This window comes from Oculina patagonica, chromosome 10 (genome assembly GCF_052425735.1).
Source record: "Oculina patagonica isolate OP01 chromosome 10, crgOcupat, whole genome shotgun sequence".
Lineage (NCBI taxonomy): Eukaryota > Metazoa > Cnidaria > Anthozoa > Scleractinia > Oculinidae > Oculina > Oculina patagonica.
This window is the reverse complement of record NC_135767.1, coordinates 6,957,530-6,970,955: the sequence shown is the minus strand read 5'-3', so window position 1 is coordinate 6,970,955 and position 13,426 is coordinate 6,957,530. Positions and strand designations below refer to the sequence as shown.

At 34.6% G+C, this 13,426-nt stretch overlaps 1 protein-coding gene across 1 annotated transcript in view; it reads right to left on the bottom strand.

Moving 5' to 3' along the window:
- Positions 1-7,458: 7,458 nt before the first annotated feature.
- LOC144628305 (cilia- and flagella-associated protein 100-like) overlaps positions 7,459-13,426 on the bottom strand; it is a 94,771-nt gene continuing 88,803 nt past the window's right edge. Inside the window, exon 22 of the mRNA XM_078486390.1 lies at positions 7,459-7,472. The gene's annotated coding sequence lies outside the window, so the exon portion shown is untranslated. The remainder of the gene's footprint in view (positions 7,473-13,426) is intronic.

Genomic DNA, 13,426 nt, shown 5'->3' with positions numbered 1-13,426 from the left:
TTCAAGCATGAAATCAAACTCTTAATTCAGTAATTAAATGGCGAAACGTGTCACATGCAAGATCGACAAGTTCAACAAACCGTCTCAGACGCTTTAATAGCTAAATGTTTTTTTGACGTCTGATAATGCTTGCAAAGTGAAACAGGATCCTGTCGTAAAATTTATCTCAGTCTAAGATTCAAGATTCAATATCAACGAACTCGAAAAACCAAAAACGTATAAATTTGTTCATAAAGTACGTAAGAGCTCGATTTCTCTAGTTGTAAGATTGATTTTGAAGTATCTGAAAAACTGATGTCATTATTTATTTTTTCTGTCCCGTGTTCAGTTAAGTTGACACATCGACGAAGGCGAAGGCGGTTAGTAACTTGAATAATAGAAACTTGGACAGTTGGCAGGCGAAATAATTCATAATTTGTATTTATTATAAAAATAAAAAAAAATACTGGTACATATCAACAAGCTTAAGTCCAGTAATGCCCCGCCTGCACTTGTTAACCTATGACAACTGCTTGTTAAAAACGGCCGATGTGGTTTTCTAATGCAAGCTTGGCGATAAGTTGTTACCTTCTTTCTGTGATATAATATTACTTGTTACCGAAATAATAAAGATACTTACCTTTCAAAATTTATAAGAAAAGGCAGAGATGACAGTGCTGTTAAGACAGCCTTTTGGAAGAAGATTTGGTACCGACGGTGTTTTGCGGTGCGAAACTTTTTACAAAAAACAAATCCTTAATTTTACGCCACGGTTTTTAGAGGAAGCAAAACGAAAAAGAAAACATAGAAATCATAATTGATTAAAGTTTACACTTCGTAAGCCATATTTCCCATTAAGGATCTTTAAGACAAATACAGGGGTTTGTAAAATAAATATACAGACAGGTACTATGATATGTTTAATGCAACTCACGTCCCTTAACGCTTATGTCACGTTCAAAGTCGACGACATAAAAATTAAAAAGGAAAGTCAGTCTGTTAATTCTTCTTCACTTTCTCACCTTTAATTTTTTCCCGTTTCTGTTTTTTTTTTCTTGTTTGGGTTTAATTTTTAGGCTTTTTGGAGTCACGAAGCTTTCTTGGTGCAAACAAACCCAAATTTTGTCGCCAGAAGTCGCTGAGGTCATATCGAGTGACGAAGTCAAATTGATGCAAATAAGCGCCTTCTTTCAGATATTGTATCTCGGAAACGAATTTGGTGACCCCCATTTTTTTTACATTTTTGACATAAGTAACTCGTAAACTAACAGTGGTGAAAGTTTAAGAAAAATTGCAATGTTAGAAGATTTTCGCGCGAACGTCCTTAAAGCGCTAACAAGACAGTGCTGGGATAGGTAGGAATTTTTTTGGCGTCTAGTCTACAATTGGGTTGCAAAATGCAGCTGAGCATGTTCTGAATAGGGTAATGATTATACAGTCCCAGCGGTAAATCCCTACACAAAATTTCAAGGGAACCCGTATGTACCCCCCATATTATTTTCCTATCATGATCGCATCGTACGGCACAGTTCGACTAACATAACATATTAACATAACATAAACTTTATTTTGTCTCGAATTATAGAGTAGCTAGAGATTAAATATATCAGTAGCTAATATCTTCGAAAAGTACACTAAAATAGGTTAAAGGGAATATAAAAATACGATACACACTTTAAAAAGAAAAAAAAATGAAAAAAATATCTATAAGCAAAAGCGCCTAAACGAAGGTAGTGCTCTCAATGTTTCTCACTACAGACACGTGTAAAAAAGAAAAAATTGAAGTAAAAAGAAATAAATACTTATTCTAGCATGAAAGCGAATTCTAAATTGAGTGATTAAATGGCGAGACATGTCAAGATCGACAAATTCAACAACAGACACACTAATGGCTAAAGGTTGTTTTGCTTGCAAAGTAAAGCAGAATTCTGTCGTAAAATGTATCTCAGTCTAAGATTCAATATGAGCCACAAGCGATCTAACAACCAAATAGTTCAGTAAAGCTAATTTGTGACATCGAATCATATATGAGAAGGCTAAGTTATTAACTTAAAAAGTGGAAAAACTATTCCACACTTGGTAAGTGAAATAACTTACAATTTGTATTTATTATACAAAAACGAAACAAACAAGCTCAGCTGTAATCCACCCACACTTCCTAACCTATGGCTACTGTTAGTTAGAGATTTTCTGATGCAAACTCGGCGAAAAGTTGCCTTCTTTTTGCGATATAATATTACTTGTTACCGAAATTATAAAGGTGCTTACCTTTCGAAATATGTAAGAAGAGTCAGAGATGTCAGTGTTGTGAAGACGCCTTTCGAAAGAAGACTTTATGAGGGGTTTGCGGTGCGAATTCTCTGAAAAAAAAAAACAATACTTAATATTATGGCCTGTCTTTCAGCACCAACAATGCGAAATAAACAAAACGACATTGCAATTGATTAAAAAAGTTTACACTGCACAGCCGACATTCTTATTGAGGAAGTTTTAAGATGAATAAACATGCATGTAAAATAAATATACCGGCAGGTACTATATGTTTAATGCAACTCACTTCTCTTTAAAGTTGAAAATGTAAAATTGAATAAGGAATGTCAATCTTTATCCTTCTTCGCTCACTAACCTTCCTCTTTTGGTTTTGATTTGAATGGAGGCTTTTTGGAGTCACAAAACAACGTCTGAAGCTTACTTAGTGCATGCAAATCAACCCAAATTTGCATGAACCGCGTTTTTAAAAACCCAGCTATCGTATTTCAATTTATGTTTAAAGCAACACAGTGCAGGCCCATAAAATGTGGCAAAGACAAATAAAGAACTTTAATGCATTTTATACATTTGCTGCATTTTGTCAAGAAAGTTTAGATAATAATACTTTTATTATTTTCAAAAAATTATTCTATTTCTGTCTAGGTTTATCGTACAGTTTCTCGCAACTCTAACTCTCGCATTGTTTGGAATAAAATATAATTATTTACAGAGGTGTAAGATTAACAACCAGATAGTACCATTAATCTTACAAGGCTTTTACCGAGAAGAGAGTTAAAAATACGACGCACATCCAAAAACTATAGATAGATTTTTTTCGATAACTATGTTTATAATGCCGTGAACTAAGTCTGGAAATGTGACGAAACACTCTCTTCGTGATTGAAACTAATCAAAACTAAGGAGAAAACGGAGGAAAAAATCGTTTAGTCTGGGATATGGTACAGAAAACAGAGAGTTTTGGGCTATTATAGGGTATCAGTCACCTTACCTATCATTTACAGGGAAACTGCTTAGTGGTTTGACGAATTTAATCTAGACTACGGATTGACACTTGGAATAGAAAAAACCTCTCATAAATGGAAATACAAATTATTATGGCAACTTTAAAAGTAACTGACTGCAATAGTAATAGGTTTTCTGGGGAATAGCAAGTCTGGTGTAAAGTAGAGATTTTTGGCTTCTACTCTCTATTAGGGTTGAAAAGCGAAGTTGAAAGTGGTTTGAAATATAATTAGGGTTTCAGTCTCAATGGCACACTCCCAAACAAAATTTCAAGGGAAGACGGAGGTGCTCCCATTTTATTTTCCTATCATGATCACCTAATACGGCACAGTTTGAATTCATGCTCACAACAAAAACAAAAAACCCCGACATGTTCAAACGTTACAATTAGAACCTAGTAATTTTGCTATAATTATTTAAACTATCGTAACATTATATAAGTTGTAATACTGACTGTGCATACAGTAAGCTCATACCACCTTCTTGGAATATATATTTTTATATATCACATGCCCTTCCAAATGTCCTAAAATGCCCTGTCAGTGTATTTTCTTTACCTATCTGCCATTGCACACTTTCACTTAGCATTGGCTGCTGGTCTTATCAGATCTTGCATGTCTTCGTATAGCTCTTAAAATAGGCTCATTAACATTTGGTAATTTGATGGCTGATATCAAAACAAAACTTAACACTAATATTTCTATTTTGTTATGACATGCGTTATCAATCTGTCTCAAGTTGGAAATAAAATAAATTGTTTTTATCGATGTTTGAAAAACCATATATGATTGTAATTACATCAAATAAAAGACTGATTTTCCTTGAAACCTCTTCGAATTCCTTTCTAATATTTTCTAAAAGACAAAGGAAACAGCTTTCTCTGTTTTTCTATTGAGTTATACAAAACACGAGTGAAACTTGGGTGAACGAGAAATACCGTGAGAACACCAGCCGCAAAATGTTTTTTATTTCTTAATTTTGAGTTTTTGGCACGCCGCCTTTAAAAACAGAAGCATTTTTAAGCATTATATATTTAAGGGAAGTTCTATATTACCAAAATTTGCACAAGATTTCACTTTCCATAAGTGAAATAAAGTTGATATAAAGCAAGCTCTCACATTATATAGCAAGAACCGCGACGCACGGCAGTTAAAAATCGATTTCAAGTGCAAAACGCAAATTTTTAAACGAAGAACTGAGTAATGAGTTGAAATTAATTTACAAATGACAGTAGGTTTTCGGATGCAGACTGAGGTGCGACTAATTTAGAATTTTCATCAAGGAAAAGGTGATAACAATAATAAGAAATAATAAGTTAAGAAAAGGGTGATGTTCGACTTACCTTTGAAGGTACGGAAACGCAATACTTTCGGCGTTTAGAACACGAGTAACCGTTTGATGAGGAAGTCCCAATGCTGTGTATGTTCTGTTTACAATACTTTATGTCGGTGCATTTAGAATACGGATGGCGAAACAGCAATAATGGAATTAATTAAGAAAATGTTCCCTGACACCCTATATTAAGGATGATGAATGTTCTTTGCACAGAGCCACACACAATGGCGTGACGTACGGTTGTGCTGGCGTAATTAAATTAAACAGGAATTCGAAAACTTACTAACTCCTATTGAAATCTTAAATTTTACCTTTGTGTATATTGCAGATGAGCTTGCTGACAGCTATGACAGCGTTTCTCTAATAAACAGCGATGCAATGATATGAATAAATATACAGGCAAAAGCACACGTTTTAACTAACCCTCGGATATGTCATTGGAACTTTTCACTCGACAAAAAAATGGCAAAAGCAAGGATTTTAATTGCTGTGTTACTCTGTATCGACTGCATAAAAACGATGAAAAAAAGGGAATAAAAAAGGTTTTTATTTTCTTAAACATTTCTTAAAGCCTTTTTGTTGTTTATGAGGAAGACGTTTCTCACCTTATCAGACATCCGATTTGAAGCGATATAATCTTTCACTTACTTATCGAGAAATCAATTCGCAAAACAGGATGTTATAAACTTGGTTGTTCTGACAGGAAGACCTTTATAATGACAAGATAAGATTGCTAGACGATGTGATTTTCTACATCAACAACCAGAATTAAGTAATTCCTATTTTAATTAAAAATCGTACTGATGTGAGTAATCTTCTTTTGCTGTTAATATGGCCACCTGCCTGCTTTTCTCAATAATGACCGCCCTAGCCGTGAATCGTAAGGGTCTCGCTATTTCTTATTTTTCTTGCACTGAAAACTGCCTTCCCATTTTATGGCGCCGTTTTTAGTTTTGTTATGGTTGTTATTCTCTTTTGCGCCTTAGGCCCCGTCCACACTGACCCGGGTAAATTTGAAAACGGAGAAATTTGAAAACGCCGCGTAAAATGTTTTCCGTCCACATTAACCCGGGTAAATTTGAAAACGATACGCTTCATTAGTAAGTAAAAGTAAAAGTAAAGTCTTTATTTAATGAGGGTAGGACTAAAATAGCATTAAAAATACTAACAAACCAGTGGCCCTCTAAAATTATTTACAATAAAATATAAAAATACACTATTTTACGCTCCAAGTCCAAACGCTCATTGGTGAGCGTTTTTGAAAAGCTCCGTTTTCGGTGACCGAAAACGCCGTTTCAGTGTGGACGGTTGGCCTAACCGGAGAAAAAAAGATGCGTTTTCAAATTTATCCGGGTCAGTGTGGACGGGGCCTTAGACAGAATAAAAATAATCTGTTATGGAGCCCGTGTGTGATATCGAAATTGTCAAAAATGACAAAATGATCGATAAACATAATTTAGAGTTGTTCTATCAACTCAGTGAAGCATTGGAAATTTAAAGTTAATATTATTGGTCAGCATCCAATGAAATGCTGTTAAATTTTCTGATGCAATTGTGAACACATGCATGAACGTTGACAATCTTAAATAACGTATCTCGTAGTCATGAATTATCGAAAAAAGTTTATAACATATTTTTTTTTTGTTTTAGTAAGAAACATAATATATTTTAAAAACTTTAGAACCAAAAGGAGCGAAACACAGGAAATGCAACTATTTGTATAACATACTTGGTGCCCTGAAAGTAAAATTATAAAGCCCGCCGACAGTAAACAGAAAAAGTGGAAAGGATATTTTATAACTTTAGTACGTTTAGCTATCAGCTGATTATCTTACTTTGAAAAGACCGACTTGTCTGTTGACGAATATTTTTGTTTGCAGTGTTGAAGAATGTTTGATTGGCTTCATGGGGATCACTCAAATAGCCTCTAGTCAATGGCTTAAACTTAAAAGCTTAATGCGCTTACAAAAGCAGCTCCCAGCTGTTGCTCTAGTTTTCATTTCCAGTAGTGACCCATGAGCGCTTAAAATAGGCCGGCTGTGTGTGCGACACTAAAGTGTTGGAGACGACAAACCTCTCAGTAATGGTCGCAATAAAGAAGTGATCTTTGTGATCTTTGTGCACATTATTAAAATTAAGTACACAAATAGACGATTTGATGCAAATTTAACTGACTTGCCCATACATTTGATAGGTATTTGTAATATTACTTGACAGTGACTGATTTTTTTGATTTTAGTGAGAAAGACGAATAATTTTTAAATATTTATAATGATCTAAAGCCCTAAACGGTTTAAGGCGAGTTTATGGATCAATGTAAAATTGCTCCAGTTAAAACTAAATATTCTTACAGGAAGCACGAAGGACTAACAAAAAATTGCATTAAGCTTTTCGCCATCATTTTAATTTTAAATTACATACCTAAAACTTTTCAAAGTCTGTTTGGTTTAGGATTTAATGGGTTCTCGAAAGTGGTTGGCCACCTGCTTTATAACTCTAAAAGAGAAAAAGACGGAGTAAACTTTCAAAATATATATTTTTTTGTTGTCGGCTTCTTTGGTTCAACTTAGTATTCATAATAGTTGCTTTTTAGTAACCTCCAGAACAAGTGGTTTATTTTGAGCTAGTTTTTTTGATAGACAATTGTTAGAGCGAGAAAGTGAGGAAGCTGTTTCGATCTCATTTCTATCTTAACCTGAGAAAATGAAGAAGCATTTTAGTGCGACAAATGTTTGTTCGCGGTTCTCGATGTTGCCCAAATTTTGAGAACACAATATTGCCAAGTACCCCTAACCAATGCTTTGATGATGTTATTGTTGGGCGTCTTTTAAAAAGTGCCTTTTATGAACGACGACGCAACTGAGATTAAAAAAAAAAAAACAATTTTCTCACAAAAAGGAAAAACTAAACTAAACTCAGCCCACTTAAGGTCGAAGCTGTTGTTTTGCAGCGCGTGCTCAAGAAATCTAATTTGTTAGATGTACAGAGAACGCGTAGAGACATTTTTACCTTTTGTTCAGCGATATCTCTAGTTAGCTAGTTGCGGCTTGCTTGTAATTATCGAATAAATTGACACAGTTCCTGCTTCTATAGATTTCCCTCTTTCAGCTGAATGGCATATCAGTATTTTAAAAAGAACTTTATTAGTTATCATACAAGGAAATTAAGCAGACTTTACAGTGAATGAAATTAAAATGTTTTGTTCCTTTAATTTCTGCCTCAGGGATATGTAGCTAAAAATTTATCCATACTCTTTTCATATTAACCTCCTTGCAAAAAAAGAGTGTAGGCTTATCATATGCATATCAATATACACAAAAAGGAAAGAAAAAGCGAATAGAAAACAGCTCTAGTTTGTCTGTGCGCTACTGTTCCCAATTTCAAACAGTCAAATAAAAAGAAACGTGCTCTAAGTACAAAGAATAAATTAATCATCCCAAGTTTAGTGTCGTATACGTGCAGCGATTGTCAATGTAGCGACATCCGCTCCACTGTAAAACAGTTTCCTTTTAACCCTTTCACTCCTAAACGCGCATTCAGGCGCTCTTTGGAGGTGCAGTCATTGATTCACTAGTGACGTCATCAATTAGCACGTCAGTGGAATTTCGTGATAAGAAATCTGATAGAGCTTGGATCGACCTTTCTACAGGACTGTTCATTTTGAATATCGGTTGTATTCTGACAGAGCTAATCAAAGAAAAACAAAATCCATTTTTGGTGCAAAATCGTTGCTTAAACAGGCCAGTTCACCTGTAATTGGTCAAGGTCCCCTTTTCAGGGTTTTCCAATGCTAACGTCTAAACTTTTTTTGCCAGAAGAAAGGATATAAAGAGTAGAAAGTAACGAGAATAAGAAAGCGAAAAAAAAAAAACGGAAGCAAAAGGGGCAAAAAAAATTGGAACGGTTCATCAAAAAGTCCAAATTTTGGCTTATGCGCATGCACCAAAGTAAAATATTGCACATTTTTACACAGAATCTTTATTAAAATGTTGCTGAAGTGTAAAATAAGTGCTTCTTTAGCAAAGTTGAAGTAAATTTAAGACCATAGCACCAAAATTTCAGTTTAGCGCCTAAAAAACGCGTTTTTGGAGAAAATTTGGGAGTCAAAGGGTTAAAGGGTTATTTGAAACAGTAATAAGAATTAACCACTGCAGTGCGGCAAACCAGACAAAACTTAATGACAATATGGTTAATGATGATCAAGTTAGCAAGGTGTGGCATTCTCCATCGATTTCGAATAAGTACATTGAGTATACGAAGAACTACAATGCACACGGAATTCAATTTGTGGCATGACTGTGTTGACGCACGGCAGTTTGATTAATAACTTTAAAAAGAGTGATCATGGCCAATTGCGTTCTTGGTTTTAAATACGTCAAATTTATTGTACATGTAAATCAACTATATTATCACCGCAAATAGTCTTTTACCGCATTTCGTTTAATGAATAATTAAATTAAAATTTTTAAACTCATGTGTTCACGATTTCAAGTAAGGGGTGTAAAACATTGGTGAGAACCGCAGCAACCCTCTGGTTGTCCCTTTACCATGTTCTTTGGGACTTTGCCACATTTTTGCTATGTTCTTTTGGAATTTTTTTTTTTTTTTTTGTATTAAGAGATTTTAAGAACTCTTTCCTGTCTGTCAAATCTCCTCCGCTGATCCGTGTCTCATCCTTATCTGTTTATTTTATTGTCTGACTGTTAAAAATGATTGTCTATGGATTAGTTGTCTATCTATCCTTATTTCGCATTTTGTACTGTCGCTTTATGGTGCTATAAAAGAAATTTTGTCATTAAAGATGTGAATTTTGTTCATCGTGGTGTAAGATAGGAATGAAAGTTTATTCGTTTGTCTCACGATAGAATCGCTTTGAGATGTTGATCGCGACGTTTCGACTGCAATACTGCTAGTCTTCATCAGGCGAATGAAGACTAGCAGTATTGCAGTCGAAACGTCGCGATCAACATCTCAAATGAATAAACGTTCATTCCTAGAAGAAATTTTGTAATGCGATCTCAACGCCTCTTAAGCTACGCTCACGCTACGGAGTCCATGTGTAGAAGCCATACAGCTTGGCTTGGTTTTGCGAATTTTATTAGTTAATTCTTCTTCAAGCAAGTTAATAATACTTGACCATTAGTGTTGCCCTCAAACTAATAACTGCTAGCTTCTGAAAGAGAAGAATTATTAATCACGATCAAAAGTAGCGTTTTAGTCAAAATTGTCGTACCTGAGAATACTTGGTTTGATTCAAATGCTTGATCCAAATGCCTCTAGCAAGCTTTTACAGGAAGAGTGTTGCAGAAAAAACAGACTTCAAGGCCACATTAACAAAAACGAGCACAATGCCTTCGCTTCTATAATTAAAGGGAAATTGAAGATAAAGAAAAGAGCATTTTTTTATTCAAGCAACTATAATTGAAACTAATGTAGTTACGGAATCGATGACAATTATGTTTCTCTTATAGTCTGACTAGTACTGTTAGAGATTATTGTCAATGGATTTTTTGTCTGTCGATCTATGTCGAATTTTCTACTGGCGCTCTATAATGCAATGAAATAAAATTTGGTAATACGATGTCCACTGATCTTAAAGGAGCAATGTCGCGGTCTATTAAGTTATTTTTCTGATTCCTTTCAAATTGAAGGAAACCTCAAAATAATAGTTTTTTTTTTCTGACATAGAAAAACAACAAATGAGTAATAAAAAGGCGAAAATATTCAAGAATGGTTCCGACTGATAAAGATCAAGACAAATTTTGAAGGACAATTTTGAAAACATTTGCCTTTTTTTTCAAAAAGTGTTGTCCGGGACGGAGCTTTTTGAGCGGACACCAAGGGTCTCATAAAAAATAGAAGCCTTACAACTTCGCGATGTTTAACGAATTTCAATAACTCTTGAAAGCGGCCTTACTTTTTCGTATGGTAGAGACTTTGCCAAAAAAAAATAGCATCATCATTAGTTTTGTACTCAAATAACTACCGCTAGCTACTGAAAGAAAGGGAAACTAAAGACTAGACACAATCACAGTAGCTTAAAAAGCAAAATTGTCGTACCTCAGAATACTCGGTTTATTCCAGATGCCTGATCCAAACGTCTAGCTAAAGTGTTTGCTGAAAAGCAGACTTCAAGGCCGCATTTATCTACCGAAAAATAGCTATTGTTAAGGAAATTACAACTGTAAAAAGTTTCCTTATAAAATGATGTTTTCAAACAGTAATAAAAATTTACCACTTAAGCATGGCAAACCAGACAAAAACAAGAAGCTTGAGAAGCTTGAGAAGCTTAAAATCGGGCGCTTAATAATTAGCTATCTGTTTTGAGTTGAAAGGCAGGGTACAGTACAGTAAAAATCACTGGAAAAACAGTCACTTAAACCTATTCAGGCCGGGGGGGGGGGGGGGCTTTTGAGGCCCGCGCTGACTTTGGACGCTTATAACTTTTTCAAGATTCAACCAAACGCTGCCAAATTTTGCGCGTTTATCTAAAATTTATCTCGCAATAATTTGGTAGGATTAGTTATTGTGCCAGTAACTTGAAATCACCATGGCAACGTCATTTTGACAGGCTTGTTTTCCCAAATTTGAATTTTTCGTGTTTCAATTTAATAATGAAAATCTGGAATGTTTTCAAGATTGCATTATTACCTAATGACATAATGGTCTCAATTTATAAAATACAAATAAACAATACAATACAAATAAACGATTGAACTAGACGTCTAGAAAATATAAACTTGTAACACTTAACAAAGTGCAGCCTTTTCTCAATACTTAATAAAGGCGGGGTTTTTACCTGAAGACCAATTTTTCCAACGCTTTAGGTGGCTGACGCATTTCAGTATTTTCCAGCCCTTACACTTTAATGGAATAGTATACAACTCCTAATCAGGTAACTACTATTGTCAAGAAAATGATCACAACTTATTGACCAATGATTAGGTATTTGTTTCATACCATTACTGTAATAGCAACTGGTGAAGAATAGTAGTTCTGACCCAAAGTATAAGGGCTGGAAAACACTGAAAACCATTTCAGCCGCGTTTCAAGGAATCCAAAAAAGCTTTACTTATCCCATATATATTTGTTTTGCAGTATTTTGTTAATTTTTGGACGATTTTGGGGGATGTCTGGGAGGCGATAGTTTTTCTCAAAGGATTAGTAAAATTTAGACAAATAAGAAATATTGGAGATTTAATGTGATTTTAAAATTTGAATTTGAAGTTAAAAATTGGTGGACGGACACCAAACAGTCTCCTGACAACCCGGAGTGCTCTTGCGAGGGGGTCAACTGTTTGGAGGTGTTTCCATTCTTTTCTTCAATCCCTTCTTTAAATCTCTTAAAGTTCCATTCAAATTCAGGTAGAACCCCACCTTAAGTTTTGTTCTTGTGAGAAAACAACAGAAGTCAAAGGTTGCGTGATATAACCAAGCATGGATTTTAATTCTCCCTCCCTTTCCATCTCCTTAGCCTTTCACCCCCACCTGTCCCTCCCTTTCTACTCTCATTCAATTTAATGTTTGTTTACTTTTCCTAACCAATTCAGTATCGTACTAATCTGTGCCAAGCAATCAGATAATAACAGAAATTTGCCTTAATTTTGATCTCCCATACCAAGACCTTAGAGTATAAACCGCTAATAAAACAAAACACACTTGATAATAATTCTCTGAGGTTATACACCTTGCAGTATTAACGTACTAACGAACTTGATAACAAACCCCATGTCGTACTAAGGATTTTTACTGATCAACATAGAAAATAAGTTCACAATCATGTCACAATGGTTTGTTCCCAAAACGTTTTTTACTGTACAGAGGGTCTGTATATTGACCTGTAACTTGTATACCGTATTGAAAAATTCAGAACGAACCGACTTCTGCCCGCTACCATGATACCATGTTGAATAATTAGCTCGTTCGAAACCGTAGCAAAATCGTTAGAGACAGACAAGATACAGCCGTTTACTGGCAGTCTTTGAAAATCCTGAATTTCGTCAAAATGAGCCAAAATAAAGTTTTAAAATATCCTTTATCAATATGGTTCTTATCTTTTTATTCAATTCTATGAACTGCTTTTATGCAGTACTGTCCACAAAGATTTCAATTTCCTCAAAGTTTCGAGACAAATGGATACAAAATATTTCGTGCAGAATGTAATTTGATTAAGCGAATGTTTTCACGTCTATAAATACTTCAAGCAGTGAATGAAAAACCGTTTTGTTTTCATCGATGAGAACCACTTTCAAATAGTTAATGCATAAAAAATAACAATCAGATCAGAATACAATAATTATTAATGTAAGGTCTCGCTATTATGTCTCGGCAGAGATACTTCTTTTTTGCAAGTTCAAATGTATGCAAATTTCGTGTGAAATGTAATTCGATTCCATTTTCTTGTTTACAAACTCTTTCTTAAGAAAGTTGTATTTTCGTGAATAAAACCCATTGGCCTGTTTTGTTTTCCTGATCATGTTTGTCTGTGATTTTTACAAAACATGTGGTCTTTTTTTTCGGAACTTTAAGTTGTACAAAAATTCCTATTTTGAACACAGATGTCACTTCCGGAATTTCTCATCTAAAATTCAATTGGTATTTAATTATAATTATTCGAAGTTTTCATTTTCAAGTCATCTTTTCATTCGATAGCTTTACTGATCTCGTAAAAAATTCCATTCAAGTTCACACCAATACTGTACATTGCCAATGTTTTGCTGACGTCTTGAGAAGTGTCTTACTAACGTCACTAGTCAAATCTAAAATATATCCAAACCAAGTTGTGCAAACATTCTACTCTTTGTGACAGGTGACTTTGACGCCCAACTGTGCGGAAATG